This window comes from Rutilus rutilus, assembly GCF_951802725.1.
Source record: "Rutilus rutilus genome assembly, chromosome: 13".
NCBI lineage: Eukaryota > Metazoa > Chordata > Actinopteri > Cypriniformes > Leuciscidae > Rutilus > Rutilus rutilus.
The window spans coordinates 4,840,354-4,868,157 of NC_140218.1; the positions used below are offsets into that span (position 1 = coordinate 4,840,354).

Consider the following 27,804-nt stretch of genomic DNA (forward strand, 5'->3'; position numbering starts at 1 on the left):
ACGATGTCGTTCTAGTCATAGATATACATTTGTAATGATGTCCGATTCGTGAATGAATCATTTGAGTCGGTTCATTGCCGTGAATAGGAGAAACCCGTTAATAAACCAGTCTAGATGATTCATTCATGAACAGAACTGATTTAGTTTACCGAGTTCAAATCACTGATTCAATGATCCTGTCAATGTTTTAGTGAAGACTGTCTCAGGAAAGACTGAATGGTCTGGTCATGCTGTCTATTAAACACGATTGAGCACGACGGCTTGATTTCAAAGATCTGATCAGAGAATGGTGTTGTACTGTATGCAGTGTGTCATTATTTGTATAGTTATAAATGTATAATTTTAGTTCATTTAATAAACTTTCATATTTAGTCCTTTATTTTCTTAAATAATAATCGCTATGCTTGTAGATAATAACCCGTCCTTCGGATGAGACATTAAACCGAGGTCCTGACTCTCTGTGGTCATTAAAAATCCCAGGATGTCCTTCGAAAAAGAGTAGGGGTGTAACCCCGGCATCCTGGCCAAATTTGCCCCTTGGCCTCTGTCCATCATGGCCTCCTAATCATCCCCATATACTGATTGGCTTCATCACTGTCTCCTCTCCACCAGTAAGCTGGTGTGTGGTGGGCGTTCTGGCGCAATATGGCTGCCGTTGCATTATTGGTGGTGGTTGAGGAGATTCCCCCTTCCTTGTAAAGGGCTTTGAGTACCTATTAAAATTATTATTATAATGATTGTTGTTATATGTGACAATCTTTACGAGATGACATGAACGCAGCATATGAGTGTTGAGTGTCGTAATATCCATGTCAAGTGGACGTGTGGAAGAGCCGTGAGACTGAAAGCACTGAAAGCCCTCGCGCTGCTCATATGCTGAGAGAGAGATAAGACAGTAGAGCTGCACGATTCATCTTTACTGGGATCTCCATTCAAACACACACACCATCTTCTTCAGATTCGTCTGTCTATTAAACCTTTGACTAAATAATTTTGCGATATTGTAAATCTGTGTTGGCGCTGCCGCTGACCCAGAGAGAGTCGTCATCAAACAGCTTATTGGGAACAGCGGGTTGGGAATCATAAGACATTTTCCGGTTCCGGTTCCCATTCAATAAAATGATTAAAACAACTAATAAAACACAGCAGTAAGGGGAAAATGCACAATCCTGTGTGTGTTTATTTCTTATACTTGTCAAATGAGTTTAACAGACTGGTAATGTCAACAAACTTTTGCAAAAATAAGGAAAATAAACATTTCAGCATCCTCTTGGAGAATGTGGGACTCTCCTATAGCTTACAGTGTCTCCAGCAGTGGAGAACACCCTCTCAGAAAGGGGAGAATATGCTTGAACACACATGTAAGATCCAGACAGGTGAAACATACTATTTTTAAAATGGGTTTGAATGATTGATTCATAAAGACTTCACTTGTTTCACTACTGGATGAATCAGCGCTCTATCAGTTAATAAACTTCTCTCTGTTTATGTCTCTGACGCGGTGAGTCCCGCAGGCGCTGGGCTAACGTTACTCCGCCGCGGTGCGACCCGACCGCTGTAAAGTAGTCCGAGTCTAAACGCTTATTACAGGCTTACCGTAGTGATTCAGGATAGGACAAAAACACGCTTTGAAAAAAGCCATTCATGATGTACTCGCTTATTGTATAATACAATACCATCATATTACAGACAACTGGTGTAATTATGCAGTTGTGGAGACGAATGATGATTCCAGAGCAACACATGCAGATACACTACCAGCCAAACGTGCGGGATCGCTAATATCTTTAAGGTTTTAAAAAGAAGTCTCTTCTGCTGCATTTATTTCATTAATAATAACAGTAATATTGTGAAATATTATTCCAATGTAAAACAGCTCTTTTCTACGTGAATATATAGTAAAGTGTAACTTTCTATTCATCAAAGAATCCTGAAAGAAAATTGTACACGACTGTTTTCAACATTGATAATAATAATAATGAATGTTTCTTGAGCATCAAATCATCATATCAGAATGATTTCTGAAGGATCATGTGACACTGAAGACTGGAGTAATGATGCTGAGATTCAGCTTTGATCACAGGAATAAAGTACATTTGAAAATATATTAAAATAAAAAAACAGTTATCTTAAATTGTCTTGATATTTAATAACATTACTGTTCTTTTGTATTTTTAATCCAATAAATGCAGCCTTGGTGAGCAGAAGAGACTTCAGATCCAGATATATGGATATATTTTCTTTTTGTATTACCGTCATGTTCACTTTGTTTCATTTTCCATAAGAGTGTTATAAACACTCACTTCCAGCCAATGGTCGCACACGGGTTAATGATATCGGCGTGAAGCGACACAAGTGCGTTCTGAAGCTCACACCAGAAGTGATGCGGAAGATGAGCGGCATTCCTGTGAGTTTCACAGTTCGCTTATATCACGCTTCAGAACGTGCTGACGTTTAAGACAAACATGAACTCCTGAATGTGTGTGTGTTGGCCGGAAGCAAAGGCTTATATTGTGAAAAGTTTGAAATATTTGTTTCACTTCAGAAGCACTGATTCATCAGCTGGGGTTTATGGATTACCGTCATGTTCACTTTGTGTGGTTTCTGAATCCACTTGCATTTCATGGACTCACAGAGATGATTATTTGCTTACACTACAATAAGGTTTCATTTGTTACACACTAGTTCACTACATTAGTTAACATGAACGAACCATGACAGAGTCTTCTACAACAGTTATTAATCTTAGTTGATGTTCATTTCAACATTTATTAATACATGTTTGAAATCAAAAGTTGTGCAGATGTGTCCATTAAGAATCACAGGGAAAGGGATTGGGCGATTCGGCCGTGGTGAAGTTCTCTGGCACATGCCGTACATCACCAGTAGGGGGCAGTCCTGTTTCTCTCTCAGTTATAGCGGCACTGAAGACAATAATGTGCAGCGATGTGTTAAACTCTCTCTGGCACATATTCTTGTTTAGAACAAATACAGATTAATAACGTTATTTTGTTTGACTTTTTATTGTAGCCTAGTTTATAATAATAATAATAATAATATTTAGGCTATAATACTCCTACTACTAATAATAATATTTCTCTTTTCTTTTCTTTGTTTAATGCCATGCCAGCTTCTATGGATATATATATTCAAGGCGAGGAACAGGTTTTTTATTTAAATAAAACTAAATAAGATGCCAAACGAATTAATTTAAATGAAAAAAGCCTACATTCCTCATTCGGCACGAATCCAGATGTTTCATGATTTGTGAATCAAGCTGAACCATTAGGCCTATTATGTAGGCTAAGCTTTGTACTCGGCATTACTGACATAAAATATCATCTTCCCCATATAACAGCGCAGTGAGGCGGTGGACACGCTGAACGCCACAGATTATATTACAGACTATTCAGATTGAGCGCTGGAACATTTTATATGTTTGACTGTATTTTATTCAGAGGCGGCGGCGCGACCACTGGATTTATTCCTGCCAAGAGAGTAAACTCTTACTCTGTAATTTATGCTCATACAAATAAAAGCAAGACATAATTCATACATTTACAAAAGATATTCAGATTTTGTAAAATAACAGAAACAAACGTAATGTCTCTGTTTCCTTTATAGATGTTTGGAGCGCGCCACAATGAGCTGAAACTCAGCACGGTTTCTTTCGTGTTTTAATCTGTAATATTTAAGTGAAATATTTTTTCAGCCTTTTTTAGAAGAATCTGTCAAATATTTAATTTCTCAACAAAACATCAAATCAATAGAAATAAAAGGTTTTAGTTTAATTCCATTAACACAAAAAATACGACAAAATGGTCACATCAAAGCTTTTATTTTTGAAAGTGGTCATATTTTTGTTAAGCATATTTTGCAGCGATTTTTGTATGAGCATATCAGTGAACACCCCTGACCACTCGGTGAGTTTCACGTCTTTGTAAATGAAAGTTTAATGCGTTTTAGGAAGGACTGTTCCAGTGCACCTAGACACCCATTCTGGATGTTGTTTGGGGAGGTTTTGGGGTAGTCCTACTATGATATTAGACTACATAGCCTATAATAAAATGAATTTTCAAACCTGAACCAAACATATTTTTATTCAAAGATCAACAGTCTGTCATTAATCTTTAGTCTGCCACAAAAAAACAACATTAAAATCATGAACTCAAATGTCATTGTGACAAAAAAAAAAAAAAAGACTGTTGTAACAGTGCGTAAATCAGACATTTCAGGCTAGCCTAATGCTAATAAACCTTATGCCAAATTATTATTATGACGAAATTGTCGGTCATTAAATATGAAAACTAAATAATTGTGTAGATGATTTGCTTTTTGTAACCCAACATCAGACATTAGGCTGAAGTATTTTTAGTGCAATTTTCCACCGGACAAAATTGCGATTAACAACTCATGATTTCTGTTCTGTTCTGTCTGTGCGCACCAATCTTGCACTTCTATCTACTCCTCAACCAGACCACCTAGAGACTTCGGGTTTTCGGCATTATGTTAAGGAAGGTCTAATCTCGGGAACGCACAAAAAAAATCCTGGAAAAGATTTTGGATTTCCTGGAAATTCCAGAAAAAATTCAGTTTTTTGCAAATTTCTCAGCAACCATAATAGCTATCGAGTTGAAACAAATTGCAATGGATAGCTTCTAACATTTACAATAATATTAGAAAAAAAGAATTGATCAAAAATATTTCCTTTATGCTTCAAAAATTAATTAAAACTTTATATGAAGGGAAATAAGAAAAATATTGCCTTTTCACCTATAAAACTATTGTTCCACAGAAATACGTAAGGAAGGTATTCACAAGAGTCATGAGCACAATTAATTCCACTGAATTACGGCAAGAAATCAATGAAGGTATCGATCAAGATTTGGAGAAGGAGCAAGAATATATGAGAAAACGACAAGAGGTTGTTGCAAAATAAATGGAAGAACGTTCAGCAAAGCGACAAAAGATGGCGACATCCACACCAACGGCTTCCTCATCAGGCGTATCTGATTTCTACGATGACTCGTGGCTTTCAGAGGATGTTTTGGCAAATATCTCGAAAGCAGAAGAAGAGTTTACAAAGTCACAAGCCAATAGTCAAGCAGAAAAGAAGGAAGAATCTGAAGAGGACAAAGCAGAAAAGGAAGCTGATACAGAGAAAATCGAGGATATTGAGTGAACACAAGATGTAAAAAATAATGAGCTAATAAAAAAAATGATGTTCATCTAGTCAAGTGATTGTGCCTTTTTTATTATCCATTGCTGATTTGATTTCAGAAAGTTCATTTGAATTTCTAGAGAAAGTTATATTCTCGAGCAACTTATTTTCTCTTTCATTTACTATCTCTTATTGTTGTGATCCCATGACGTGAGAAAATTGCGCTAAAACACTCACTGAGTTTTTATTACTTGTTTTGCACACAGTGCCGCGACCAATCAATCACTCCTTTATGACTGGATGCCTGCACATTCACTGTCCTCACGGCTGCGGCAACTTGCGCTCGCTTATCAATGCATTTAAATTCGCGCCAACAGTATCTTTGTAGAACTTTAAAAAAAAGGAAAAAAAGATGCTGCAGCCAATGAGCAGCCGGCGGGGGCTGACTGCAGGACGATTCAACCTCCACGGACAGTTTTTAATGTTTTATCAGACAATAACTACTCAAGAATTTGCTTTAGTATAATTTTCGGGACAATTAGGGCCGGATTCGGGATTCGGGACAACGGCTTAGATTTCGGGACTGTCCCGAATTTTTCGGGACGTCTGGTCACCCTACCTGTGACCTACTTTCTGTAAGATCTGAATTTTTGAACTTGAATTTTTGAACTTGAATTAAAAAAAAACTGAATTTGAAGTTCCGAATTTCTTCATCTTGAAAACTTGAATCTGTTTTTTTTTTTAACTGAATATTTGCAGTATATGAATTCAGAACAAAAAAACTAGCTGTTTGAAAATACATGTCTATAAAATTCAGCCATAAAAACATTTCAATTTGTTAAATTTCAAATGTTCAATATTCGTTTAAAAAAATCAAATTCAGAACTATTTAAACTACCACCTAAAATTAAATTTTGTTAGATTACACTTGTAAATAATTCAAATTTACACAATTCAAATTCAAATCATATTGTCATATTTTAAGCTCCATACAGAGAGTGAGTTGGTCTACTCTAGAGTATGAATATGACATCTTCAAGCTACTCCCCTTCACCTTTACCAGTGAATATGTTCATATTCGTTTTGTTCATATTACATTTTTATTGTTAGTTTGAATTACATTAATTTGACAGACAGCATTCGCTGATGTTGACCAAGCTATCGCCAACGTAACCAGAGCTGCCAACTCTCACACATTCACCGTGAGACACACGCAATTGACACTTTTCACACGCTCTCACGCCACACATCAATATTCTCACGCCACACATCAATATTCTCACGCCACACATCAATATTCTCACGCCACACATCAATATTCTCACGCACAGAAAAATCGCGAAGCAAAGAGGACACGGAGACCGTCAGACTAGACAGAGCAGGTTAGTTATGATATAAAAAAATCTCAGCTCTCAGATTCTGTCAATTTTATTACGCAATTCAAACAATAAATACCGTTTTGGCGCTTGTAAATGTTACACGACAGATCCCTAGCGCACGTGAACCGATCATCTCTACTAATAGTAAAAAAAAACACGAACACCGTTGAAAGATACAGTAGGCTACAACTTACCAAAATGTATTCCTCATATATAATATCGACCAATCAGTGTTTTTTATCAGCGTGAAGAGGTCAATAACAGCTGGAGAACAATTATGTCAGATTTACCTCAGGAAAGCCATTTAATAAACATAATATAGGTCACGTAGTTGGCAAGAAGAAAAGAGCTATAGAGATTGTGCTATATATCTGTACTATTACAATACTATATTTATGTACGTTATATATACGTTTATCGAACAGCCTTCGATACATTTCTATGTTATAACTTCCCGAAAAAACTACACAAACATATAAAACAAACTTCTAACGAAATACTAACAGCATCCAAAAGAAATGTTGCAAGTTCGGAGTCGAACCTCATCTCTTTCATGTCCATTAGTTGTCTCCAGCGATGGAAAGCAGTGCCAATGTTTACTCTGGTTCTGTTCCTTTTTTTATCATATTTTATTTGAATGTAGTAGTGGCCTGTACTTTCCACACGATTGACATCAGGTTCAAGTACGCCCACAAGCCGTGCGAGTTATTCGTGTATTGCATGTTTGGCTGGTGGTTATGTTGCCCGCATACCGCCTCCCATGGCCGAAACTGGTATTACGACACCTGTCGGGCCGTGGCTAGTAATGCTAATGCTAATTCAGGTTGATATCTCTGCAGCACTATAACTTGTCATTTTTTTAATGACATCTTCGCCCTTATTTCTTCTCATTCTTTTGATGCGTGTAGCGTGTATTTTTACCTCAATTCTGACACATGGCACCTTTAATACAATGCACATTGAATTTGTCATTTCTACAACTTTTATAGCACTTCAATTGTAAAAATTGTGAGCCTGACATATTACATTTATTATCATCAGCACTCCATGTTCAAAGATTTACTAGCTGTCAGTTCATCTCTTATACGCTGCTGCCATCTAGTGGCTGTTAGTTGTAACTCTAAAAGTATGGGGAACTGCTTAATTAATGTCTGTTTAGTAATTCATATTTTATCCTTCATTTGCTCTCCAGAAGCCATATTTGAGCGCACACACACACACACACACACACACACACACACACACACACACACACACACACACACGTAGATTCCTTTAAATGTTAAGGGGAAGATTAAAAAAGAGAAACTGGATCTGTGAATTCTCACAGAATCACAATTGAATTCATATCTTGCTACTCAGTCAGAATCTTATTAACCTGGAGTCCCAGTCTCTGTCACAATAACCATATATGTAATGTTTTAGGCCTATTGGCAGACATCCGTTTAAAATGTAGGCAATGGCATATAAAGAAGCTTTTCTCCATATCCACTTCAGTTTCTCAGCTTGCACTTTAATTATTGATTAGGCTACTTCTGTACTGGTTTGCGCTTGGCAAAGATGTTCAGATATCTCTATGCCTAGTAGACCTACACCAAACGCTCATTAAAAAAGTTTTGCGAAAAATCTGTAATGTAAACGCCCCTAGTGACAGTTTCATGTGAGAGTAACGTATGATCTTACCCCAGTATCTCCAGTTTACAGTGAGGATTCGCCAGTACAGCAGAAAACAGCTTCACTCCTGAGTCTCCTAGATTATTATATGACAGATCCAGATCTCTCAGGTGTGAGGGGTTTGATCTCAGAGCTGAAGCCAGAGCAGCACAACCTTCATCTGTCACACCACAATCATACAACCTGTAGAGAACAATGACACACTCTTCACTCTCTCAGATCAAAACAGAAATCTTTGCTTTTCTTGATTGTGTTTATAATTTGTGCAATATCTCTTTTTTAAAACAATGAATTCAATATATCAGTAAGTTTAACTGTTATTGTAAGAGATTATGTCTCTATGTGAGGGAGAAAGATTATATGAAACTGATCAAATGGAATACATTGAATACATTACATACATTAAATATAAATGTTTATATGCATACATTACAAATGCATATATTTGAATATAAATTTCTCACACATATATCATAAAAACTGGTTAAGTAGATCACAAATCAGGTCAGATAGGTAAGAGCTTAAATGTGACTCATATTTTTTGTTAAACCATTAATTTATAATGTTTAAGTAAGAACTGTTATAATGTTTTAACAGTGATGCTTGTTCTCAGTGTTACTTACCAAGCGCATCTAGTTGCTGTAACCACAGGCATCAGCTTCTGGAGAACTTCATCTGCTGTGTTCTGTGTGCCACTAATTGAAAATAAAAATTATTTAAACTTAATTAAAGTTAAAGTTAATTATTAATGCTACTAATAATAATATAATAATAATAATAATTCATATCATAAGTAAATAATACATTATACCTTCCTAAATACCCTCAAATAATTGTTTTAATGAAACACTGCTTTATAAAGGACATGTGAAAAAGTGGTTTTATATCTATAACTGTAGAAGCCTCGTATTCAGCCGTCACTGATTAGTCTCTTCTTCTTCTCGTTAGTGTTGCTGTGGCAGGGCTATTAGTCTGCATTTACACTACAACACTATTATGACACATCAGGTTTGTTTGTCCTGTCCGTTGCTATGGTTATCACCATGGAGACGTTTAACTCCCGAGTCGGGCGGGGGGGCAAGAAAAGGGTATTTTTGTACCTGCATCAGCAAATTATTCCTAGAAATTAAGCACACGAGTTTGTTTGCTTGTTACTTGCTTATTTACATACTTGTTCATTTAATAATTAGTTTTATTGTCACAGGAAATGATGCGCACAAAATGTGAATCATTGTCAGCAACTGGTGATGAAGAAAAATGATGATGAGACATTAATCTAATTTATTTTCTTAATACTTCTCTTGTATAATAATAATATTAAAACTTCATTTAGGAAAAATACTTCCTATTAAATATCTTTATATTAACTGGCTTTTTTATGAATGCAATACAGTGACTGACAGCCGTCTGTGTCTCCCAGTGTCTTACATTATTGTCAGTTTAGTGTTCAGTGATTCATTTACACAGAAACAAAAGATAACATGTATGCCTTCATCTCCGAATACATTATCTGTGTCTTACATTTCATAATGAACTCAGATAAACTCAGTGCCGACTCGTTTTCCATCAGTTCTTTTACATTAATTAGAATGTGTGCAAAGGATTGTGGGAGATTGAAGAACACGAAGGATATACTTGATGCATCCTTCAAAATGAGCTGAATTAAAGACACAAAATGAAGTCTGTCTTCAAAACATCCTTCAAACTGAGACGGCCTTCAGAGGCGCTTGATGACGTGGCAGTCGAGATATGCAGTCTTACTAGGACACAGCCACGGTTTGAGGAACACACGCAAATGATCTACAATATCCCAGAAATCAGTCTGTGCCCCGTGATTTAAACACCTCTGATCTCTGAGTTTCTCTTTGTTCATAATGTTTTAGACTGTAATGATTGCACTCAGTGTTACTTACCGATCATCTCTGACTCCAATTAAGATGTTCAGGTTAAACACCTGCAGTGTCTCCTCTGAGGACAACAACACAAACACTAAAGCTGACCACTGAGACGAGGAGAGTTTCACAGCACGTAATCCTCTAGAGCTCGTATGAGGTTCAGCTTCGTCCACTAGAGAAAGATCACCCAGTTCATTCAGACAGTGAAACAGATTGATGTATTTATCTGGAGAGGGATTCTCACTGATCTTTTCTTTAATATAGTCAGCTGTTCTCTTATTGTTGTGAGAGCTGTTTGCTGTCTGTGTCTTCAGTTCTTGTAAGAGACTCTGGTTAGACTTCACTGACAGACCCAGAAGGAAACGAAGGAAAAGGTCCAGATGCCCATTTTTACTGTGTAAAGCCTCATCCACAGCTCTCTGATGGAGATCCGATAGGGAAACTCTGCCTCCATTAGTTGGTCTGGTAATCTGGTCAAACACATTGATGTTATTGTTGATAAAGGAGAGATGCACATATAGAGCTGCTAGATGTTCCTGAATGCTCAGATGAACAAAGCTGAAGACTTTCCCCTGACACAAGCCCAACTCCTCTCTGAAGATCTGAGTGCACAATCCTGAGTAAACTGATGCTTCTGCCTCATCAATGCCACACTCGCTCAGGTCTTCCTCATAGAAGATCAGGTTGCCTTTCACAAGCTGCCGATAAGCCAGTTTCCCCAGTTTGACAATCATGTCTTCATCTTTCACTTTCTTCTCATAGTCCTTCTCATGTTTGATGTTGGTCTGAATGAGCAGGAAGTGTGTGTACATCTGAGTGAGAGTCTTGGGAATCTCTCCTCTCCGTGATTTCCTCAACATCTCCTCTAGAACAGTGGCTGAGATCCAGCAGAACACTGGGATGTGGCACATAATAAAGAGGCTCCTCGAGGACTTCAGGTGTGAGATGATCCTGCGGGCCAGACTCTCATCACTGATTCTCTTCCTGAAGTATTCCTGCTTCTGTGTGTCACTGAAGCCTCGTACCTCTGTCACTCGATGGACACACTCAGAGGGGACGAGATCCGCTGCTGCTGGTCTGGAGGTGATCCAGATGAGAGACGAGGGAAGCAGATTCCCCTCAATGAGGTTCTTCAGCAGCTCGTCCACTGAGGCTGATTCAGATATATCACACAACCTCACATCGCTCTTAAAGGTCAGAGACAGACGACACTCATCCAGACCATCAAAGATGAACAACACTTTATACTCATCACTGGATATGTCCATTTCTTTAGTTTCGGGGAAAAAGAGATGAAGAAGATCTGAAAGACTGAGTGTTTTGTCCTTCATCAAGTTGAGCTCTCTGAAAGCGAGTGGAAATATGAGCTGGACGTCCTGATTCTCTTTCCCTTCAGCCCAGTCCAGGATGAGCTTCTGCACAGAGACTGTTTTCCCAATGCCAGCGACTCCCTTTGTCAGCACAGTTCTGATGGGTTTGTCTTGTCCAGGTAAAGGTCTAAAGATGTCAGTGCATTTGATCGGTGTGTCCTCTGTTTCTGCTCTCCTGGACTGTGTCTCGATCTGTCTCACCTCATGCTCATTATTGATCTCTCCACTTCCACTCTCTGTGATGTAGAGCTCTGTGTAGATCTCATTCAGGAGTGTTGGGTTTCCCCGCTTTGATATTCCCTCATACAAACACTCAAACTTCTGTCTCAGATTTGATCTCAATGTGTTGAGGACTTCAGCAGGATTAGAGTCATGGCTGTAAGATTAAAATACCACATTATTACACAAGTCAGAGAAGTAAATAGCCATAAATTACAACACTATTTATGGGACACAGAACATCATTAGGTTTCTGAAATGTGTAAATCATTAATCATGTGTGTGAGTGATGTGTGATGTGAATTGCAGCACCTAAAATTAAACAACAACAAAGTCCTGAATTTTACCTGAAACCAGGAAACATGCTTTCATTAAAGTCTTGTGGTTGAATCACAGGCTTGGACACAGTTTTGTTTTTAACTGGTCTGGATGGAAGAGTTGACCTTAAATCAGAATGAAGAGGGTAAAGAATCAGACACACTGATATTGATGTAATTGTGTCATTAACTGAGTAACAGACCAACAGCTTTTACAGTGTGTGAATGTATTAACAATACAACACATAGAGCTTTACACAAGAGCACAATGATGATCATTAATAGACCCAAACCAGCAAGATTGTAACTCATTAAACTGCTGTATATTAATGACAATTTCATACAAATAAAATACAATAAGCACATCTTTTATAGAAATGATATACCTGAGATCAGGCCGTTTGTCTCCACTCTTAAAGTTTAGTGGCGGATCCATAGAGCGGTTACTCTTCATAGACACACAGCTGGACTCTGGGTTTGAGCTCTTCTGCTGGACTGAACTGGGTTTAAAACTAAGTAAAATATAAAGAATACAGACTTATAAAAGACCACATAAATGTTGTGTACTTTTGCTTTAATGTCTGTAACTGTTTTGCACTGTGTTTCAAACTTTGATTACAATTATTTTGAGAAATTAACTCACTGGTTTAAAAATGTTAAGCATGATTCAACAATTGTACCAAAGCGACTGAGAAAACCGGTAATATTAGGAATTAGGAATTCAAAGCAAACAAACTGAAATCAACTATAGAATTATAGAATGATTCAACTCAGATGAACATCAACCATGATCACATGACTCTTCTCAAAGGCACAATGGAGGACGAAGGCTCAACCGACTAAAGAGACCAATGTTTAGCTGAGCTTTAAAGATAAACCACCTTACTGTACTCTAGTAACGCTACTCTTGCTGTGAAACATCACTGTTCTGACCAGACACCGTGAAGCTTTCAACAAATCTGAACCCGTATTTATCAAGCCTCTGAGAATTACTCACAAGAACACTGCTAAGAATGGACTTAAGAGTAAAACAACTCTTGGCTCAAAGCTGTGCTTAGAAGTTAGTTATCAAGCATCTCAGTCGTAATGTAAGTGAAGTGTAGGACTAAATCTTAAGTGTCAGTCTTAGAGATGATTCACAACACTTTGCTGTGCCACAAACGGGATTTTGGATGATGACATAGGCATGGACCAATCACTGAATAGATTTCCTTATTTAAGAATATGCTCAGATAAATTCCCATTGAATGGTGAAATTCCTAAGAGGAGTTTACATTCAACACTAATAATCATTCAATAAATAATTTTCAAAAGAATACATTGTGATACTCATTGCAGGGCTGTACAGTTACGGAAAGATTGGTCTGTGCGATGAATAAATGCGTGCGATACAGTTTTGTAAACTCCGTTACTTGTGTTTGTTTTCAGACATGATAACAGTCGTTTTATACTTGTGCTTATGCGATATCACGATTTTTGACCGTGGATGATTTAATGTCTCCACGATCTGCTTTTGAAGAAATATGGTAGTATCACATTCTATCAGCTGCAGTTCTGGTGCTCAGTCCCAATACTGTAAAACTCACATCACATGTTAACGCAGCGCTAGAGTTACACTCACAGGACTCTGCACTTATTCGCAATCACAAAAGTTCATTATTTGCTCGTGCTTTAAAGCTTTGCCGGGTAAACATTTCATTAGCGTTCTGTTCTGACATGATGCACTTTCTCTGAGCGCGTACGCCCGAATGGAAGGCGATCGGGGACAAAAGTCTTTAAACGAAACGCATGAATTTTGTTCTGTCTCTGTGTTGTTTACAGTAAACATTGTCTTGGAAGCTGCAGGCTGATGAGTGCTATAATGAAATTAGTACATCATATTTAAAATATGTTTTAATATGCATTACAGGCTCAACATTTACGCTTGTCCAGTAACATCAACATCATACGACCAAGAGCACTGAATACCATCACGATTGAAAATGTGACACTGATTTCATATTGCAGTTCAATAAACAAGTCATTAATATTAAGTCACTTGAATTTTAGACACAATATTGACATTTTTTGTTCTATTTCAGCAGCGAAAATAGTTTAAAAAAAGATCCTAGAAGAACCACAGCGCATGTCAAAGGAAAACTCAACTGTGTTTCATTCCTGAATGATTCAGTGTTTTGAACGAATCGGTTGAGTCAAAGATTAAATGAATTCCTATTCATTTACAACTGCCTTATTCCTGAGTGAATCAGCCGTTTGAATGAATCGTTTGAGTAAATGACTCAATGACTCGGTCTCCTGCCGCCTCCTACTGGCGGTTTAGTTTCGTGTTTAAAAGTATCATTCTTATCAAAATTTCTTAATTGTATATTCAAAAAATATTTAAAATAATCTCATTACATTATTTAATGCAGTTTCATTTGATTGGTAACATCCCTTTAGCATCTTATTATTCTATTTTAATTTATTGATGAAATTTAAGAATTTTAACTGAAAGATGACGCATTAGGGAAGCGATTAGGGAAATAAGCGATTAGGGAATCGATTAGGGATGAGGGAAAAATGCCTTTTATAAAGGTTAAAATATCATGAATATGCCGATTTATATATGTCAAAGCTGACTGAACAGTGATGAGAATATTGAATTCAGAATAAATTATATTTAAAACACACACAATGTTGAGACCTGATTTTTTTATTTTATTATTTATTCATTTATTTACCCATAAACTTGTCTTTAGGAAGCCATACGTTACAGTGGCAAGAATAACTTTGTGAAAGCTTTGTGGGTGGTGGACTGGGTTTACATTAAGACAGGAGTATGCCTTAATCTAGTTAATCGTGCATTTCTTTTCTTTTATTCCACAGCTGATGTGTGCAGTTTTTTTATTGCTTGCATTAAAATAATTTTCTCTTGTTTTGCTGTTTAAGGTTTTTTGGCAGTTTGATCAAATAAAAGAGCCTTTCTAAGAGCCATCGTTTAAGCTGTTGGCTTTTCTACCTTGAGAAAGAACGTTAAACGAACAACCAATGATGAACCACGAATCAAACCAACCACTGGAGTCACATGGACTATTTTAACAATGTTTTTACTACTTTTCTGGGCCTTGAAAGTTGCAATGACGTTGCAGTCAGTGGAGGGACAGAAAACTCTCAGGTTTCATCAAAAATATCTTCATTTGTGTTCCGAAGATGAACAAAAGTCTTACGGGTTTGGAATGACATGTTTTTTATTTTTAGGTGAACTAACCCTTTAAGACTAAAATGACACTTTGAGAAGCTTGATAAATACGGGCCCTGAACCAGCAGTTAAAAAAATCCACTCAGTTTTACACCTACTCCATTATATAAAGGTGGAAAAGATCTCAGCTTACATTTACTCGATGTCATTGCTAGTGTTAGACTGACTGACTGAGAAAAATGATGATTCTAATTCAAAAGTGTCGTACTATAAGCACATCTTTTATAGAAATGATATACCTGAGATCAGGCCGTTTGTCTCCACTCTTAAACGTTATTGGCGGATCCATAGAGCGGTTACTCTTCATAGACACACAGCTGGACTCTGGGTTTGAGCTCTTCTGCTGGACTGAACTGGAACAGAGAACAGATTCAGTTTAATCCTTTAGATTACTGTGAATACATTTATCCTGCATCAAAAAGTACTTTGAGGAAACAATTATCTTTTTACTGAATATTTCATTTTAGTAAAAAAAAAAAAAAAAAAAAGGCAAAAAATCATATTTTTTCTGTAAACTGTCTTTGATCTGTTTGTGTGTGTGTGTCTGTGGAGGGGTGGAGGTGTGGGGGTAATGGTAATGTAATGTTTGTTGAAAGTACCTGCATCCTGGAGAACAATCTCCATCTCTGGATCCTTGTGAATCAGCCATGATGAAGCTGCAGGAGAATCTGATGAGTTTGATCTCCTCCACTGACTCTGAATGAAGAAACATTCACATACTAAATTAAATGATTAAATTAAACAACCTTCATAATTGAGCTGAACATATCTGGAGTGTGTGAGAAAAGGATCATGTGACTGCGTTAACTCAAGCTCACAGGGCCTTTTCACACACACAAGTCGACCGTTGATGTTCGGGTGAAAAATAAAACAAACCCCGACCCACATCGACACACACTGATCCGATACAAAAAAAAAAAAAAACGTGTTTGTTGACGTTTTGTGTGAATTGGCCTATGTGTGTTTACACATAAGCTAAACTTCTGGAGAATCACAAACATCACGAAACACAAAGGAAACACTGAAGTAAAAAAAATTAAAAACCTTTAAGGTTTCATATCAAACAATCACGTAAAATATCCTCCAGAGATTCATATTAATATGAGAAAGTCACACATGAACACTCACCTTGATCAAACTTTTACAAGATACAGGATCTCAAATCCTGCAGCTTTAACATCATAAAACTACACTTAAATCCCTTTATAATGGCTGATAAACACTTTGATGTTCTGTTTTTTCCGTGTCGTATTTCGCATTTCTCCTGCTTAAAATGGCGACAGGTAAACTTTTTTTTTTTTTTTATGGCGACAGGTAAACTTACTTTCACTTTCTATGTGTGACGAGAGAGAGAGAGAGAGAGAGAGACAGAGAGTATGGCAGGCGATCGGGGTCAAAAGTCTTTAAACGAAACGCGTGATTTTGACCGTGTCAACTATAGACTGTAAAAAATATCCTCATGCTTGGAAAATTTTGTTCACAAATCTAAATATCTAAAGATGAAACCAATGTTCTGTGCATTTCATGGTGAAAATGTTTCTTATACAAAAGCCCTCAAAGTGATAAAAAAGAAAAACGCAATTAGTCTTTTTTCCACCATAGAAGAATGATTTAAAAGAAAAACATTAACCCCTTAATTCTATTTATTTATTTATTTATTATTTTTTGTTATGTGTATTTGTGGTTCTTTCATGCACCTGTCTTGTATGTTTTTTTTATGTAAAGATTTATTAATATTGCCATATTGTTTGTACATGAATAATTGTTCAATAAAAAAATAAAAACATAGACTGTAAAAAAATATGGACGACGCCCCTTCGCTCTCTTCCATCGGTGAGAAGTGAAGCTTTTTTTTTTTTTTTTTAAGAATAAACTTTAATCCAAAAATAAACATACAAAAATAAACATACAACAATACGAAATTTGGCAGCCCCTGACAGACGACTGCTGCATAAACTAAAACAAAATAGCCTATACGTGTCCGGGCCTGGTCACCTTTCGTCCTTTTTAATTTGATTTATTTCGTCCTTCATTTTTTACATTTTATTCTTTTTTTTTTTATTGAAAATATCAAGATTTACAAGCAAACATGGCTGCATAAAATCCGTTTCTTCAGAATAGGACACAGAGAAGATATAGCCAGAGGGAGCAGCTCTTAATACAAACAGGAAATATATATGTAGTCTTAGTAACAAAAATAAGGATGATTTATAAAAGGAAAAGAAACTTTCATATAAACAAATTTAAATAGAAAAAAAAAAAAACGTAAGAAATTATGACATAACATAAGGGGAGAATTCAGTCATTGTTCAGCTATTAACCTCAGCTGGGACGTGTTTTAGGGTATTATATATTTTTGTGCTTTAGGACCTTTCAGAGTTTTTAAGGATTTCATATACAGTTTAAATTCAATAAAAAAAAAAAAAAAAAAATTTGGGAGATGATTTCACAATTCTACATTTGTGAATGAAGAATTTAGCTAGACACACAGTTGTATTAGTCCAGAGCTCATCACCCTTGCTTTGCAATATCAGTCCAAATGTTATGTCGTCACTGGAGACAGAGTTTGGGAATGAAGACATCTGTTGCTTAACCCGTTTATGTATATCACACCAAAATATCTGTATCACGTTACATGAGAAAAACACATGGTCCGTAGTATCGACATCATTTTCACAGAATGCACATGTATTATCATCTGTACCAAAGCGACGTCTCAGTAATTCTTTAGAGGGGTAAATGTTGTTCATTACTTTGAAGTGCGTTTCTTTCACTTTAGGAGGTATAGGGAGTGTTAGATACATTGTTCTTAATTTAGTGATTGAATATTTATCAAATTTTTGTAGGATGTTATTTTTATTTGGCCTTTTAGGGTAAATATAATCAATAAAACAATTTCTAATAAAGTGGTTAGTGCATTTTTTATCCAGAACAAAGATCCCTTGAATTGATAGTGGGGCCAATTGTGGTTGTATCGGATAATATGCCAAAATGTTTCTTGTTAGAAGGACAAATTATTGGGCTAGTGCTTTATGTAATTTAGTAAAGTCTGATTTTAAGGGTTTGAAATTATGTTTGATGCAAAATTGTCCATAATTTAACAACTGTCCGTCGGTATCCATTAAGTCGGCTATGGACCATATATTTCTCCCACACCAATCCTCAAAGAACAGAGATGTGTTGCTGTGCAGAATATATCTGTTGTTCCAGAGTACAGATTTGTGGCGTGAGAAGTTATGCACGTATAACATTTTCCAGTACAAGAGTATTTATCAGTGAAACTCTGACAATGATATCGGTAATTTGTTAACACTAAAGTCCGCTCTAAGAAGAAATTCTAATCCTCCAATTCTCTTGAATAAGGTCTTGGAATACAATACCAAAAGGAGTTGCTGTGTTTGATCCAAGATTTTAACCAGTTTATTTTTAAGGTTCCATTAAGGCAGTCAAAATCAATAACTTTTAGTCCTCCATCCTTTGTGTCTTTGACCATATTGCTTTTCTTCATATAATGTGGTCTGTTTCTCCAAATGAAGTTTAGGTTGATTTGGTTGATAGATGTAATCAGTGTTGTTTGGAGTGGCACTGGAATAGGCTGGGCAAGAACATCTGGATAAATATTCATCTTAGTTAGGTAAACTCGGCCTAGTATTGATAGGTCCCTCTGTAGCCATATATTTAGTCTTGATTTGCATTCTTTAATTGTATTTTCTACATTCAGAAGCTGGCTTTGTTTTTGGTCCTTAGAGAGGTAAATCCCCAGGTATTTGATTTCTGATTTAATAGGGATATTACAGATGTTTTTCAGTGAAGTGTTGTAAGTTTAATGTTAGACCTGAGGCTTTTGAGAATTTTTCAATTTTGGCAATAGTTGTTGAAATTTGGTATCTATCTTTTAAGAATATTGTTGTGTCGTCGGCTAGATGGCTGATTATTATTTCTGTGCCAAGTACATTAAGTTTTTTAATATCATTACAGGTTTTAATATAGATTAGCATAGCATTTCTGTGGCTAAGATGAACAGGTATGGTGAGATGGGGCAACCTTGAGGAATACCCACATTAATCTTGAAGCTTGGGGTGGTACCACTAGGTAATAGGACACAGATATTAATATCTCGATATAATCCACCAACCCATTCTCTAAATTTGATTCCAAAGCCAAAGTGTTCGAGCGGCGAAAGAATAAATGGATGCTCCGCGGAGTCGAATGCTTTATAGAAGTCTAGAAAGAGAAGGAAACCATCATCCTCTATTTGGCTTCTACACTCAATGATGTCCATTACCAATCTTATATTATTATGTATTGACCTTCCTTTTAAGAGCCCTGACTGTGTATCTGCAATAAGATCTGAAATCCCTGTTTGAAGACGAGAAACAAAGATGTAAGTTAGGAGTTTGTAGTCTGAATTTCTGAGTGTAATGGGTCTTCTGTTATCTATAATTCTGGGATCTTTCCCAGGTTTTGGAATTGAGACGATAACTCCATGTCTCATTGTTGGTGCAAGCACTCATGTTTCAAATATTTGGGTAAAGACTTGTAGCAGCAGGTCTCTTAAATCTACCCAAATGTCTGTAAAAGTCACCTGTGAGAGCGTCGGATCCGGGGGCTTTGTTAAGAGAGAGGCGACCAATTACTGCGTCAAGTTCTGGAATTGTTATTTGATTATCACATGTTTGTTTGAGGCCATCCTCTATTTGTGGAATATGTTTTGCTCTATCCTGAAAAACATGTTGACAGTCCACGCTAGAAAATGTAGAGCTATAGAGCTGGCTATAGAATTCCCAGATTTCTGAAGAGATCAATTTTTCATCTGTGACTTCATTATTATCAACCATCAGGGATCTGATGCTATTTTTTTCCTGTCTTCTTTTTTCAAGACCACAGAAATACGCTGAATTGTTTCCCCCTCCTCTATCCACTAGCTCTGGGTCTAATAAAGCCCCCTTGGGCCTTACGACTGTGAACTTCATCTAGTTTTGGTTGGAGGTTTAATATCTTCTGTCTATCGTCTTCAGTTGGGTTTGGCCTATTGCAGTACATATTGAACTGATTAATAATGTCTACTTCTTCTTTTTTTAACTGTCTTTTTTAATTATTTTACTGAATGAGATGGTAAATTGGCGTATTTTATATTTTAAGAATTCCCACTTTTTGGTAGCAGTTGTGAGCTCCTCAGAATTGGCATTTTCTTTAATTAATAATTAGATTTTTTGGCAGTATCATTATTTTTGAGCAGACTGGAATTGAACTTCCAATATGTGTGTGAGTGGACATTGTTGTCATTGGGTTTGATCTGTAGTAAAATAACACTATGATCTGTTAGTGGTGCAGAAGAAATATCAGAGCTAATATTATAAAACAGCAAATGATTTGCAATTAACCAGTGATCAATTCTGGATTTATAATTGTGGCTTGAGCTAAACCAGGAGTATTTAGATATTTATGGATTTAAGTGTCTCCAAGTATCAACCAAATTTTGTTTTTCGCAAAAGTCTGTGAATATGGTGTTTGGATGACTGGCAGAGTATCTGAAAGGATATTTATAAAAAATTCATCATGAACTAGGTTTAGATCGCCTCCAATGATGATGTTATCAGTTGAGTGTGTTCATTTGAGATTGTCTAAATGTAAACCAATTTGTTCAATAGGGTTCGGTTTTCTCTACTGATGTTATATCCATAAATGTTGACTAAGATGAATTTCAGACCATCTATGTTTATGATAAGAATCAGCCAGTGAGCAAATTCATCTGCCATATGGGACACAATATGACCTTTGAAGTTACTTAGGAGGATGGCGACTCCTGCTGACCTTGAAGTGCCGTGGCTAAAGTAAGCTTCATCTCCTCATCGTTTAGACCAAAATATAACATCATCAACCTTAGAATGCGTTTCCTGCAAAACAATTATATTTGACTTCTTCCCTTTACAAAATAAGAAAATACTTTTTCTCTTTGTCATGTTTCTTAAACCCCTTGCAGAAATTAGAGAAATGTTACTCTTTAAACTGAACATAGAACAAAAACAAATTAATAAACAATCAACAACAATGGATTGCTGAACTTACTTAAAACAACAGTAGAAGTTTCCTATCAGGAATTTGTAATAGTAGCAAAACCCCGAGAATTTTCATTCAAACTCACTTGTTTTCGGGATTCAAAACCCCTGGATAGTTGTGTCTATGGTGAGACTCTTTGTCCATTAATGAAAGCATGGGGGGAACACTGTCTTTAGTCCTGCCTTCCTTGCCTGTTCAACTTTCGGCCACACAGCCCTCCGTGCCTCTCTGTCTTCCTTGGTGAGGTCTTCTGCCAAGCGGATGTTGAGATGCTTGCAGACGGGGGGGAAGTCTGGTGATCCGCCAGAGTTCGTCCCTGAAGTGGCGTCCTGTGAACTGCATGATGATCTGACGAGGGCGGCTGGTGTTACTCGGCCCCAGTCGGTGCACCGAATCCAGGATGAAATCCATCTTCTCCCTCCAGTGTGGCACAATCTTTCCGATGATATCAGAGATGATTTGTCGTGTGTTTTCGTCTTTTCCCTCCTGTAAGCCATTTACTCGCAGGTTCTTCTTTTATAACGCTCCGACTCTGCAGCTCTTTCCCCCAGATCTGTGTTCTCCTCTTTGAGTTGTTTCACCTCGACGTGCAGTTTTTGGCACTGGTCTTTACATTCTTTGATTTCGGCAGAGTTAAACTCTACCGCTTTAGCGATGTTGGCTATGGTCAGCGTGTTCTGCTTTAGCTCCGCTTTGAAGTCCTGCATCATGTTTTGAAGAGTGCCGATAGCAGGATCGCAGCGTTAGAGGCGTCTTCAGCATGGGCTCCAGCAGTCACGGCGTCGTCTGGTTTTGACTTCTTCTGTGGTGCTGGTGGTTTGGAAGGAGATGCTAAGGTGTTTTTGGTTCCTCTGGTGTTAGTTTCCATCCTTTCTGGACCACCATAGTCGTGTTCTTGGAGAGCCTTCAATTTAGCATTAGCTTTTGTGCTAGCCATGTTATAGCCTGCAATATCGTACTCCAGGAGGTGCTCAGGGTCACTCACACGTTTCTGAATTATTATGATAAGTTCCCTACGGTTTTACATCTGATATTTCAGGGTTTTGTTGAGATAAAAGTTTATTCCGTTGATTTTCAAGGCTTTGCTACTCTGAGCTATTCACAATGTGTCTGCTCTCTCCGCCATCTTCGTGAGAAGTGAAGCCGCCAGTGTCCCGATATGGCGCTGACATCTTGGGGCTTGAGTCTGCGCAGTAGCGATCTCGGGACCAGACCTGCGCAGTCGTGAGCAGGAAGTAAAGCCACGAAATCAAGGCCCCGTCCTCACTCTCAGTGTGAAATAATTAATTATAGAAATTTAGATATTAAATTTTAAAGCTCCGATCTCATCAGTCCTCCGAAGATCCCGAAAAAAGTCTGTTGGTGCTTCAGTGACTACTTCGCTCAAAAAACCTGTCAATCACAGCTGTCAATCATGACGTCAGACCACCGTTTTTATAGCATCAAATAACTAACTCAAAACAAACTTATTTTAAAAACAAACACTTGAATTTACATCAGCGTGATAAAAACTACAGTAAATGACAGAAACCACCTTCGGAAAAAAGATATTTGAAGTGTAATTAAATTGTTTAGTTGGTCTCAAGTCCCGTTGAATAACACGGGGAGGCGGGGCTTATGACCTATAATAGGACCAGCCACTGGGGGGCGATCAAGACGTTTTGGCTTCACTTTTCAGGGCTTGTGCGGCACACTTGGTGTCAACACGCACCATAATACGCCAATTAAATTGGACAATAGGTGTGTTGGACATCGGCTGGATGTAACCGATCGGCGAGAGTAGCCGCGTGCCGGCGGGAGGAGCTGCAAACAGAGATGTGAAGTCGGACACTTTCTGGTTCCCGTGGTGACCGCTCACTTGGTGTTTGCATACTTTACCACAGCTGAAGTGAAATAAATGCAATATTTACCAAATAATACACAGATGTTTCAGAGACATTTTCATTCAACACTTTATGTACTGCTTCGTACAGCGTCTGTTTGAACAAGAATACAGTTCAACATAAGCTACTATCAATGAAGTGGAGTCTACGTTTTTTAATCAGTTTTAATTTGATAAACATGACACAATATAACATCGTAACTACATGAAAAGAGTGTTTACTGTTATAAAAAAACTGATTTGTGAGCTTTAGAGGAACTAAAGGTGTTCGAATAAACACGAAACACATGTGATCGTTGTCATGCGGTGAATCCGGCCAATCGTGTAACAGCTTTGTCGTCATCAGCCCTCCTGCAGCCGCTCTTGAAAAGCTGCGTTGGCTGAGTTCTCCGGCTACTCTCGAATCGCTCTCGTGGTACTTTGATGGCATACGTCACAGTCACGTGGCGTCGGCGCTGTATCAGAGAGCGTGGCCACTCCCTATTAAGTCCTATTGTACCGAACTTTGGTTGTAGTTCCACCAGAGCTCCACTGGGGGCGATCGCCCATGAGTGCAGAATGAATGGGAGTCAATGGGGCTAGACGGCTAAATTTGTCTCTTTCACCCGATTGCCGTTGAGAAATCTCAGATTTGATTGTAGGTTTTGCAAGTTCAACATGGGTTATAGGTCGAAAGTTGAATGAACGAGTACTTATGTCCTTTCGATTTCTTACTGGTTGAGTTGTTGTTGACCAGAGATACCGCTTGATGGCATTGTGGCATCCGAAGCGGGACCAGAAACAAACAAAACAAAAACTCTTCTAGCGCGTGTATTTCCCTGTGTCAGCTGTGTTGTGTGTTTACCTGTGTGTTTACCTGTGTCAGCTGTGTTGTGTGTTTACCTGTGTGTTTACCTGTGTCAGCTGTGTTGTGTGTTTACCTGTGTGTTTACCTGTGTCAGCTGTGTTGTGTGTTTACCTGTGTCAGCTGTGTGTGTTTGCCTGTGTCAGCTGTGTTGTGTATTTCCCTGTGTCAGCTGTGTTGTGTATTTCCCTGTGTCAGCTGTGTGTGTTTGCCTGTGTCAGCTGTGTTGTGTATTTCCCTGTGTCAGCTGTGTTGTGTATTTCCCTGTGTCAGCTGTGTTGTGTATTTCCCTGTGTCAGCTGTGTTGTGTATTTCCCTGTGTCAGCTGTGTTGTGTATTTCCCTGTGTCAGCTGTGTTGTGTATTTCCCTGTGTCAGCTGTGTTGTGTATTTCCCTGTGTCAGCTGTGTGTGTTTACCTGTGTCAGCTGTGTTGTCGATGCCTCGAGAGAAAAGAAAGTGCAGAGCGCGAAAGCACCAAAGTGACTGAAGGATCGCCATAAAGCAGTATCTCTGGTCGTACGATGTGTATGACGTCATTGACATTTTAAAAGACTTTTTAAAGCAATTATGTGACTCTAAAAAATCTAACAATCTGATTAATTTCTTTGCATCTCCTTTTAAATACAACATTAAAATTACTAGGCAATAAATTATAGATTTCGAGGGGTATAGCTTCATAGACCTCCGTTCATTCTGCACTCGTCCTGTGAGCGCCCTCATGTGGAGCCAGAGTGGAACTGCAACTGGAAGTTTACTGAGAGTGGCACTTCTCCCCGTATTAGACATTCTCTGGCTGTGTCAAGTTGGACAAAATTTCAAACCTTCATGCAATGCTTCAAGTCAGCCACCGATCGGTCTGCGCAGAGCTGCATGAAGTCGAACAAGCCTTATATTTGCATATATGACGTGATGGTACGTTGGTATACAAACATCAGAGGTCATGTTCATTCACGAAGAATGTCGTAATGGTATACTGGTATGCACGTATGCAAACATCAGACGTTATATTAGTTCATCAGTACGTTGTGAGTGATGTCAGTCTTATGTCATGATTTGTCAAAAAAAGTATTACAAACAACAGAAAAAGGTGCTATTTTATACAACATCATCCCTGCTTACAATGCTATCAGCTCTAATTGCCTTTTCACTTGTGCAATTACACAAAACAGAACAATAAAGCTTCAAATCATTTTTAAAGCAAGAAAAATTAGGTTTGGAGACCATTTCATTTTATGAATATGAAACTTCCCCATTAATATTAACAATTGTATGAAGTATGCCTTATCTTTCTCAATCCCATTATCATTGAAGTGTATCATTATGTCAAATCCACTCAGCTGTAAATCAATGTTCAATTTGTTCTTAATTAAACACTCCACATCAATCCAAAATATGTTTGTATGTATGAAATGGAAAAATAAATGAAAAATTGTTTCCTTTTCACCTTTACAAAAATTGCAGGAGTAATCAATATCTAATTTAAACCGTTCCAGCACATGTTTTACTGGATATATTCTATGCATTATTTTAAAAGAGACTTCTTTTACTTTGTTATTAATGTAGAATTGATCTACTGTTCGCCATCATTACGCCAGTTTACATCTCCAAACACAGATGACCAAACGAGCTGGAGGGTAAACAATATTATTAAGTATATTCCTAATGTAGTTATTTGAGACTTTATTTTGTAAAATATTTGTATTACCAAGAAATATTTCCCCCATGATATCTGTCAAATGTAGATCTTCCTCCTGTGATGCATTTCTAAGAAGGATCAATACTTTCCTGGGAATTGCATCCATTACAACTGCAAAGTCTTTAGGTCTGACTGGTATTTTAAATTTACTCAAAAATTCTCTATATGTTAATAAATTTCCATCATTATTCAAAAGCTGACTAACTAATATAATATTGTTTTTAAACCAGTAATCAAAAAAGAGAGATTTATTTTTGTAAAGGATGTCTTTGTTGTTCCAAATATAATATCTCCTGGTGAAAAGTTATGTTAGTAGGCCCGTGTCCATGCCATGAGAGCCTGTTTATTCAATTTTGCTATTTTTTCAATTGAATAATTACACTTCAGTGAAAATGAGAGGTCGCCCAATTGTTTAAATAGAGAGTTAGGAAAGGAATTCCAGATACTGTCTTTATTTTTTAAATACTGAATAAGCCGATTTATTTTAAATACATTGTTCAAAGCGTCATAACTCTAAACCTCTAAACCACCATGATCTTTGGGGTTGCATAACATTTCTTTTCTCAAATAATGTGGCTTGTTTTTCCATATAAAATCAAAAAGCATTTTTTCCAATTGTTTGGTAACTTTAGGGGGAATATCCAATGATAGACACATAGACTGATCTGGAGATTCCTTCAGCTTTTGACAGAAGTACCCGTCCCTGAATTGACAGATCCCTTTGTAACCACGCATTAAACCTCTCACTAGTTTAAATTGTTACGCAGATTTTCATCTTTACATATAACAACTCCCAGATATGTTACTTGATTTGCAATTGGAATATTAAAAATAAATCGTTAAACTACATTCTTTAAGAGGAAACAGATTTATTCATATTCATTCCTAGCCCTGATACATCTGACAATTATTTTATGCATTTCACTGCTTTAATGATTTCAATCCTATCTTTCAGAAATAAAGCAGTGTCATCTGCAAACTGACACAACTTCAATGTTTTCCCTAATGCTGTAATTCCTTGAAAATGTCCTTTTTTAATGTGAAGGGCCATTATTTGCGTTGCTAACAAAAACCAAAATGGGGAGATGGGACACCCTTGTCTGATCCCTCTACCTATCTCAGATCTGCCAGAAGTCCCCCTTGATCATCTTCCAGAGCTGGGACATCCTCTCTATAGGGGTTTGATAGCTTTCTGGAAATAACTGCCAAACCCAAACAATTCAGTCGCTTTAAATAAGAAGTGATGTTCTATGTGTGACCCCTAGGCGGCGCTCAAACGCACGCAATTTGAATATCTAAACTAGAAAATCCAAACAGCGCTCCCCTTTACACTATTCAGGCAGGTTGTGTCCAATGAAGGAACAGAAATGGGACTGATGTACTCAAATATAATTGTATTAAACACTAAACACCATGATACACTGATAGGCAATCAGAGCAGACAAATGTTCCCTGTAGATAACAGTGAACACTTCTACAATAAATAAATCACAGTGTATAAAAGTCTCATAGTGAATGAGTTACAGGATATAAAGTCTAACAATACCTAGACTACAGTGAATAAAGTCAAATAAATAGATACGGTCCACATACACACACTCAAACACTGCAAGAGACACTTCAAACCAAATCATTGCCGTGCATACACACACCTAACACAGCATTTCACACTTCACACTAGTGAACATTGCAAAATAAACACTGTCCCCAAAGGAGATATTACACAATGCCCATGGGCCGAATATTGGAGTATGATGATTGCCAAACAGACAAAAAACAAACATTTAAATTAATAAGCTACCAGTAGCAGGACTCCATCAGGTCCAGGTCATCACAGAACGGTGTAGCAGATCCCCCAGACACACACACACACACACACACACACACACACACAAAGAAATAAAAAGTAAAACAGAATGATTAAATCCAGGAAAAACAGTGGCTAGTGACAGACGAAGGCAATCCTCCTGTAATCACAAGCATAAGTGGTTTATGATGCGATGTTTGATAGCATCGTGACAATTTAAAACAATATTAAATCTCTGATTGAAAGATTAGGACAAAAAAA

The 27,804-nt window shown here is 37.3% G+C and overlaps 1 protein-coding gene across 1 annotated transcript in view; it reads right to left on the reverse strand.

Annotated features, from left to right (window-relative positions):
• The window catches only part of LOC311302516 (uncharacterized protein), a 197,792-nt gene that overhangs the window by 21,043 nt on the left and 148,945 nt on the right, over positions 1–27,804 (reverse strand). The window lies entirely within an intron of this gene.